Raw genomic sequence first — 9827 nt, 5'->3', positions numbered from 1 at the left:
TAATCGACCTACGTCCACGGAGCACACACCACTGCACTATATTGGGAGAAAAAAAATACAAGGAACCTCACTACTCAACTCTCTCTGTCCCTCTCTCTCTCACCACAACTCTCTCTGCGCACAACACAACCCCTCACACAACTTACACTACACGACACATCTGCACAATCTCCACACACACACACACACACACACACACACACATATATATATATATATATAGAAGAGGGAGTAAAATTTAAAGGAGGTGGCTACAGATTTCAGCATTGTCTGCAAAGGTTGGTGGCCGCCGGTCTCCAATGTCAAAGCAAACGGCTGGGCTGGTGCGGCTATCGGCGACTCCACACCTCTAATTTCAACAGTAATTTATTTAATACAAATTTATATTGCATCTTATATAAAGACAACTTTAAGTTTAAGATTTTTCTAAATATAGGATAAAGACATTTGTTGGAAAACAGAAAAGCAAAAATGAAGAATGAGGATTAGGGAAGAAATTCACCAAAAACTCATTTAACAAATTGAAGGATACGTGGATGTGCATATTACTAGGACTTGTGCAAAGGCGGATGGGTAACATTTCCCTCGCACAATTTAAGTCCGCGGCTAATAGACAGTAAAGCACGATCTGCGATCCGAAAACCCTAAACGCGCCGCGGCTAATAGACGGTAAGCACGAGGAGCGATCCGAAAACCCTAAAAGCCGCCGCACCCCCTCCACTTTAAAAGCCAACTTAGGGTTACAGTACTTCAACTTAGGGTAAGCACGAAGTCGAACCCCGCGGAGGCGTCTGCTGCCCTCCCTCCATTCGGTGGTCGTGGTGAGCAGATTTTTTGTTGTTTGTGTTTGGGGTTTTGTTCTTTGTATGCGATTCCTATTGAGGCATCGTAATGCATTGCCTCTCCTTTCAGCTGCAAGGGTTCGAGATCTGAGGATCGATTTCTTGACGGCTTTGTTCTGGGGGCATATATTGTTTTCCTTCCAAAGCATAAGGGGTGCTTTCATCCAGAGCTGGTGCTTGTTGCATCTCTGGCTTCCCTTTCTTTGGTACATTTTCATCTTTCCTCTTTTCTTCTAGATGTCTGCCTCTGCTTCTCTTATTCTTTTGATTTGATCCGAAAGATGCAATTTTTAATTTTATTTTTCTGATTTTGCTCTTTATTTGGCTGCTATATATGGTCTGGAAATCAATGAAAGAATTTTTTTTTTTTTTTGAATCTTAGGGGTGTTGAAATTTGGGCGTTTCCTCTTAGATTCTAATATTTTCTTTCCTGGTTCTTCCCAGCAGCCAAAGGGAGGGTTGACTATATATATATATATATATATATATATATATATATATATATACACACATGTTACTGAAAATTTTTTGATTAATTTGTGTTACTGTTCACTTCTTGAAAATAGCCATTGGTTAGTTGTATGAAAGTGAATTGTGCTTCTTTCACTACTTTAATCAATGGTGATTTCTTGATAAGCTGGCAGTAATGCAATTGCTGAAAACTAATTTCTATAGGATTCTATGTTTAGGGTTCCTATGGATTCGTTTACCTAGATTGTGTTCAAGCTGGAAACGAGGTTTCAAAATTGGAAGGGAGTCGGTGTTTTCATCTCTTTAGGGTCTCTTTTGTCAATACTTCTTGAAGCCTAGTTAGCTGAGAGATTATTTTGTGGGCCTGTGCCGTAAATTGTTATTGTTATTATTCAAGAGCAAAAATGAGCGGCTTTCTAAAACATTTAATGACACTTGCGACACAATTGGGTTCCTTTAAAAAGGTTGGTTGCTCTGAATTGACGTTACTAAATGTTTGAAGCCTTTAACACTGACTTGCGTTTGCTCTAAATTAATTTTTTGAAAATTTGATGGAAAGGATTTTTTTAGTTTGTTAGATAACTATGACATTTTTAAAAATTTTGCATGCACGAACAATTAATTTTGTATTTTTACTTTTTTTGGCATAACAATTTTTTGTATAGATTAATTGTTCATTATTTTGAATGAAATATGAATCTCTATTTTTACATGGAGTTTTAAAATAAAATAAAATTTAAAAGGTGGTCGAATTAGTGAGAGAAAAATACTTTTAAAAATTATTGCACCAAAGAAGTATGGAAAATAAATTTTGGTTGAAATTCGTGTAATTGGAGAAATAAAATGTTGGTCTTGAGAAATTATTATTTCAAGATGTGTATTTTTGAATGCATCTTGGACAGACACAAGGGTGGATTCCACACAAATGGTTCCAAGTGTGGGATTTACCTTTGTGTCTGTTTCGGACACATTTTGTGATACATACCTTGGAGTATGCAACTTCATAACTTCATGCAAATAGTTGGATGGATTGTTAATTTAAGGCAACTAATTTTTTGAAGCACAAGGACGTTATTTCTAACTTGGTGTATCAATTAGGTTCCACATCAATGAATAACAAATAAGCTAGTGTTTTTAACTGCATTTTGTGAATGAGTTCGGTAGGTGCATGTCAAAATTGATTTTTGGAAAGTTGGTTTTGTAACTTTTCACGTAATAAACGTTCATGCATGTGTGAGGATGTGCCAAATTGACTTTTCAAAAGTTGGTTGGTTTGGTTATTTTATGTTTTCTTTAGTACTTTGTGTGTGGTGTCTTGTCGTTGTAGGGGCTAATTGTTTTCTTTAATACTAAATGTGGACTTTCTTCTGTTGAATTCAATGGGTTTTTTTGGAGACAAAGGAAGGGAAAGAAAAGAAAATAGAAATGATTGTTTTGTTGTATTTACTTTGCGGCAAATATTACTGAAAATGGAAGCTGTTCAAATATGATTGAAAATTGAGAAAATTTGAAAGTTTTCACGGAAGGATTTAAAATTTGCTCATTCATTCACCTCATATTTTCTTTCTTAATAATCAAATTCAATTTTTTTGTTCTCTTTTTAAAAATATTTTTTGAGTTTATTTTATTTTCACTCTATCTTTCTTAATAATTAAACATGATAAAATGATTTAAAAAAAAGATCATTTTAAAAGTTTTAATTGATTATGTTGTTTTTCTAACATTAAAATCAATTGAGAGCTAAGATGTGTGTGTGTCTATATATATATATATTTCCAAAATAGTTAAACATAAAACCTTTTGCTCATAATTAATTGCCACCTTCATAAAGTGGCACGAGTCTTAAATTTGAGATCTTAGAATGTGCCCCAACCATTCATAATTGACCTCTTTTGGGTTTGCTGAGCACATTTTGGGATTTCAAAATTGAGATCTCTAGCGGCTTCCTTTTTGTCGATACTTCTTGTGTTGGGGTTCAACTAATAAAAAAATGATTTTATTATATAATCATAGAGTTGGGTTCAACCCTTTATTGTTGGGTAGTTTGTTCGGTAAAGGAGGTTGGCCTGGACTAGACTTTAAGATTATATAATAAAATTATTTTTTATTGGCTTTATTTCAACAAATCTCTTCCTCTAGGGGCCCATTAACTGAACGAGAACAACACGTGGATTCCTAATAGGAGCCCATACCAGCTAGTCGTATGCATAACTCAAACTAGTCCCAAGATGTTACTTTCGTCATCATATCTAAGGGGTTTCTATATGCGAAATCTTCTTAATCTGTAAAAATTTGTCTTCTAGCTTTTTGTGTATTTAATAATATCTTATGCCAATGTGCTTCATTTTTGAATGTTAATGGAGTTCTTGCTCAGATCCATTGCACTGACAATGACATAAATTTCCTCCTCCAAATTACCATGAAGGAATGTAGTCTTTACATCTAACTATTCAAGCTCAAGGTCCTTGCTAGCTGCTAAACTGAGAATAACTCGAATAGATGTCATTTTAACAATGGGAGGGAAAATTTCATCGAAATCAATACCTTTCTTTTGTCCAAAGCCTTTTACCACTAGCCGAGCTTTGTGTTTCACTAGCTTGTCATTGTTATCTCTTTTGAGCTTGAAAACCCATTTGCACTTTAATGACTTCTTGCCTTTAGGAAGGTTGACTAACTCGTACGTGTCATTCTTCTGCAAAGAGTTCATCTCTTATTTCATGGTCTGTAACCAACAATTCTTATCAAGATGAGTTAGTACTTGAAAATTCTCTGGCTCCCCCTTATTAGTAATGAAGATATACTCATAAATAGGATTTCTTTAACTCCCCCTTATTAGTAATGAAGATATACTCAGAAGTAGGATATCTAGTATTGTTTTCGTTCTCTTTCTAATCGCCTTGGTTGCGGTTGAATGATTTCTATAGGGGTGGGTCCATCCCGGCTCATCACTGCCTACTCTTGATGTGTCATTGTCACTTTCTCTTTGCATATCTTCTTCGGGTTGCATTATTAGGAAGAGAGTGACTTGTTAAAAAGTCGGTTACAATATCATCTTTATACTTGATCTTATGTTCATCTTTATGTGTTCCAAACTTAGTTTCATGGAATGCTACTTCTTTGCTTCAGATGATCTTCTTCTTTTATGGGTCCCCTAGTTTGTAGCCAAATTCTTCATCACCATACCCTATGAATATGCATGGCACTGTTGTATCATTAAGCTTGGTCCTCTGTTCGGGTTGGGTATGTGCATCAATGCTTTACGCCTGGACACCTTCATATGAGAATACGAGTTGTCTTTTCTTGACCAACCTTTCTTTAGGATGCCAAAATGCAAAACTGTCGATGGAATTCTGTTAATGACATAATAGGCGATTATGTCTATATCCCTTAAAAGCTTTATATCATGGTTTACATTTTTCTTTTATGGGAACCAATAAAAAGGAAAGAACGAAAGAAGTTTGCATGTTGGTAGGGGTGTACACGGTTTGGTTTGGTTATTGCCAAAACCATAAATCAAACCGAACCTTTTGGTTTTTAAAACTACTGAATCGCAACCGAACCGTATACTGTCGTTTTAAAATCAAATCAAATCGTTTATTTTACGGTTCGGTTCGGTTAATTCGGTTTTACCAAATTTTAAACTAACAAAACAAAAAAATCATTACTTAAAGCCAAGTCAGGCCACAACCCACAGATTCCTATATTATTCTAGCTGGGCCAAGGCTTTGACTGCAAAGCCCAGCACGAAAAAGGATGAGCAGATCCAACTTCAATAAATAGGGTGGGGAAACTTTTTTCTTCCCATTTCCAATCGATGAGGGACGGCTAGAAACACATTTCGCACTAGAGATAATGTGGGCGTGAGCTGCGTTGCTGTGTGTGACTACGTCGGCGTGGAGATGTGGGCATTGGCAGTTGGTGTGGGTGTGAGCGTCGCTACATCGGCATGGGGTGGGACTTGGGAGGAAGTGGGAGGTGCTATGAGGAGTCGAGGATGGAAGGTTTGGGCGACTCGGCGTTGGTGTGGGCGTGAGCATCGGAGGGTATGGCAGTCGGCAGGTTACCAGGATTCCAAGACTTGGAGGATTGAGCGTCTCTTCAGTCTTCTTCCCAATAGCACTCATCCTACATGGCCAAAATGGGAAGCATGAATCTCATGCCTCCTATATAAAATCCTTCCTCACTCTGAGAAAGTACAAGAAGACAACAATTCAAATTAAAAAAAATAATATATTCCATTGGACATATATATGTAGTATTAAAAATAATTATTTTAAAATTATAATCAGTTTTAGGTTTTTACGGTTCAATTTTTTAGTGAAATCGAAACCAAAATCGAAAATCTATTTTTTATAAATTCAAAATCGTAACCGATGACCGAAATTGAAAAACCGAACCAAAGCTTCAAACGGTTCGGTTTGATTCTCGATTTTTTGGTAAATTTTGTACACCCCTACATGTTGGCTTGAAGTCTTAGCAAAATATTTAGTGAAATTAAGAGATTTCCTAAACTTAAAATATATTGAATTCATCAAGTGCTTGGATGGCCAAGGGGGTGCACTGTGTTAGAGCTTGACAGTGTGACCTCGGTTAAATGGGGAGGAGAGATGTCTTAACTTGTCTTCACCAAAGATTTTTATTTTGGATGTTGAATTACTCAGATGTTGGCTTGTGTGGTTGTCTTATTGATTGAATATAATAACTAGTTCCACATGTCATTGAGTATGAAGGTCGCTTGTCTTCCTGAATTCATTATTGTTGGGATTGATATTTCATGACTATGAATGGCTTTCGAGAACCTCTGGAGTGTTCATGATAGTCGAATTGAACGTATAGTTATTGGCTGACTCTATTCAAGGGAGAGCCTCTACAAGTGTCGCGTGGTCTGTTAATTGAGTTTAAATTGGCGGTCTGTGACAGTTGGTATCAGAGCATGGTTTGCATGAGCCCGGTGGGCTTGAGCACTATGAGTTGCAAAATGAGAATTTAAAATTTTGTAAAACAAGACAATGTGGAAGCATGTAGGGCAAGAGATGACTCGAGAGAAAAGCATGCCAATTGAGTTGAGGCCGCCAAAGAGAAAATTGATTTTGTAAACTGAATTGTGGAACTTGAATAAGTCACTCCATGTATAAGAATCCCTGGTATGGAGTAGTTGGAAGCCTCGGGAAAAGGGTGAAATACATAAAGGGCATGATGCCATCTCCCATCTCTCATGAAAAAGAAAGACAAACAGAGCTTGCGGTATTCGAAAAGAGGATTGAGCAGTCAAAAACTCATCAAGGGCGCAATGACATACGTAATCCCAAGGGGTAATGCCAATAGAGCATAAGGCCTCCCTACAGGAAGCAGACCAATAGAGCTTGAGGTTTGCCAGAAAGTGTTGAGTTGTCGCTTTGAGTAGGGTAAAACTCATCGAGGGCATGGTGCCATCCATAATTCCAAGGGGTAGTGCAAATAGAGATTGAGGCCTCCTTACGGGAAGCGGTCCAATAAAGCTTGAGGCTTGTCAGAGAATATTGAGTTATTGGAAGCCTTGAGCATGCTAAAACACATCGAGGGCATGATGCCAACTAGAATCCCAAAGGGTGAGCTGTCGGAAGCTTTGAATAGGCTGAAAGACATGGATGTCAGATGCAATCCAGAATCTTACGAGGTTGTGCCAATAGAGCTTGAGGCCGCCCTAGGGGAGTTAATTGAGATCATTACTTATGTTGCACGTACAAGGGATTGGAAAAGAATCCATGACAATTTGATGGGTAAGTGAGTAGAGGACTTCTAGTAGGACTACAGAGAGATGGTAATTGTTCCCGCCAAGCACCTAGGAAATTAGGCAAGGTGCCATGCCAAGGGCTAAAGAGGTTGGCTGGGTGAACACTACACGCTCTAGTAAGTTAACATGGCAGAGAAAGGGTTATGGTTCATGCCACGCGCTCAGGAAAGTAGGTAGGGTGTCACACTATGCACTAAAGGGTTGGCAAGGTGAACGATGCATGCTTTGGTTCGCATGGGAGGGAAGGATTATAGTTCACGCCAAGTACCTAGGAAAGCAGACAGGGTGACACGCCAATGCGCGAAAAGGGTAGGCAGGGTGAACGCTGGACGCTCTGACCAATTTAAGATAGATAATTGCGAGCCTCTGATGACTTGAACGATGGTATGATGCGAGATTCGGTAGATTTCAATGCCCAAAAGACAACCAACTGGAATGGATGAGTCGTATATCTTTTTGATTCTTTACTTGTTAGTTGCCGTAGTTACCTCACATAGTCGATGAGTTGTATCCTTTTTCAGATACTTACCTGTCAGTTGTCGTCATTATCCCACGTAGTCGATGAGTTGTACCTATTTTTTTAGCTCTTTACCAGTTAGTAGTCGTAGTTAATTCACACAGTGGATGAGTCGTTTATCTCTTTAGCTCTTTGCAAGTTAGTAGTCATTGTAATCTCACATAGTGGATGAGTCTATGTCCCTTTTCAGCTCTTTACAAGTGAGTATTCAAGGTTCTTTTATACTGTGGATGAGTTGTATAGGGTCGAGACTAAATATGTAGAGTATAACATGACAGACATGTAGTCAATGACAAAGGTCATCAACGAGAGTGGGACGTCTTCTTATAAATACATCGACGAGGTCGTCGATAGGGTGAGTGGGGGAGAATGTAAGGCTTGATAGTGTGAATCTCGGTTGAATGGGGAGGAGAGATGTCTTCACTTGTCCTTGCCAGGGGTTTTTATATTAGTTGTTGAATTACTCGGATGTTGGATGTTGGCTTGTGTGGTTGTCTTGTTGATTGAATATAACAACTAGTTCTACATGTCATTGAGTATGAACATCGCTTGTCTTCATGAATTCATTATTGTTGGGACTAATATTTTGTGACTATGAATGGCTTTCGAAAACCTCTGGAGTGTTCATGACAGTCGGATTGAACGTATAGTTATTGGTTGACTTTGTCAAGGGAGAACCTCAACAAGTGTCGCGCGGTCTGTTAATTGAGTTTAAATTGGCGGTCTGTGGCACTGCATATTCCATTTTGCCTCCTTGAAAAGTAAGAAACAAAAATCACGCCAGTCTCCTAGCCTTTTGCTCAAAAAATGTTGAAGATTTGAGAGTAGACCATAAAATGTGTAATTTTCTAATCTCTTCAAACATAAAATTTGAGTGAAGAAACCCACAATTGTTCTTTGGAAACCTTTTGGAAAACTCTTTTGTGGGCCTTATATTTAGCAGTGCAGGGGATCAGATAAGTTGGTCACCTGATCAACTAACCTGGTGTTGCTGGTGAGCTTGGTTCTCGATGTTGATGAACTTGCATTCTTGTATTGTACTTGTAACTTTCATAAGATTCAAAATAGCAGCAAATTCATTTTCTTCGGTCTCAAGTGTGGAAAACCTGGTTGCAATGTTACCAATAATTTGATTGACCACCCAACCGAGGCAGTAGCGAAGTTCCATGGTTGACAGTATCGTGAACAGATTTGAGACGAACTTTCCCTGTTATGTACTAAAGAAGTGTAATGTAATTTTTCTCTTTTCATGTCTAGTGTTTAGGTCATGGTAGCATTTTAAAGGGGGTGTATGTTGGATCTTTTGGGCTTTTTTAGATTGAACTTATGGTTCTTCAATACTGTGTGGTTGGAAAATGACTTTATTTGTTCATTGTTCGCTTATCCTAATTGTAGGCAAAAAATCCCATGTTTGCGGTTCCGAAGAACCAGTTATTGAAGAATGTATTGAGATACATGGTAAATTTATGGAGACCAATTTCATCCAATGAACTTCTGAATATAAGGTCCATCTGAGTTGAGGTCCTTTTTTCACTTGTAAAATGTGGTAGGGATGCTTGTTTGTCAAGTATGGTGTATGTAACTCGTTGACAAGTTTGTGAAAAAATTGTTTATTGGATTCCAGCGTGTACAAATTTTTAGATTTTAGGTGTAGGACATTTTGATTAACAGTTTTTTAAAATTTGAGAAAGAATTGAAACATTGTTAATTTTTTGGGTAGTAAAGGTAGTGAGGAATTTTGAAGTGTTCAGCTGATTAAATCTCTTTGCTAATCCTAATAATGTTTGTAAGGAGTTTATTGTTCTGAAAATGTTGATATGAATGATGTTTTTGGCGAACTGCAGCAAAATTTTGGCTATGCTGCCTAACTTATTTGCAATTGTCTCAAATTTCTTCAGACAAGTAGGTTAAAAGTTGGGTTGTGGCCTTTGCCTGTTGTTGCACCTGCCGGAGTTCTCTCATATTATTTCACCAAGGCCCCATTTGGAGAAGAAAGAAGCATTTTAAGTAATTTATGTTTTTATATTTAATTATTAAGAAAAGTAAGAAAAAAATAAAAATAAATTTTAAATTTAATGAACAAAATTTTGATTTTATTCACCATTAAGCAATCTATATTTTTATATTTAAAAAAGATGAAAAATATTTTAAATTTATTAATAAAATGTTAATTTTATACATCATTAATATTTTATCTTTAGAATATTTAATTATATTAAAATAG

General features: G+C 37.2%; 1 long non-coding RNA gene across 1 annotated transcript; it reads left to right on the top strand.

Annotated features, from left to right (window-relative positions):
- The first annotated feature begins 596 nt into the window (after positions 1-596).
- LOC131162362 (uncharacterized) lies at positions 597-9363 on the top strand. Its single transcript, XR_009138765.1, has 3 exons — positions 597-821; positions 913-1048; positions 8999-9363. It is a non-coding gene; the product is annotated as an uncharacterized LOC131162362 (long non-coding RNA).
- Positions 9364-9827: the final 464 nt, after the last annotated feature.

This window comes from Malania oleifera, chromosome 8 (assembly GCF_029873635.1).
Source record: "Malania oleifera isolate guangnan ecotype guangnan chromosome 8, ASM2987363v1, whole genome shotgun sequence".
Taxonomy (NCBI): domain Eukaryota; kingdom Viridiplantae; phylum Streptophyta; class Magnoliopsida; order Santalales; family Ximeniaceae; genus Malania; species Malania oleifera.
Note: the sequence above shows the minus strand (reverse complement) of the source record. Positions and strands in the feature narration are given on the sequence as shown.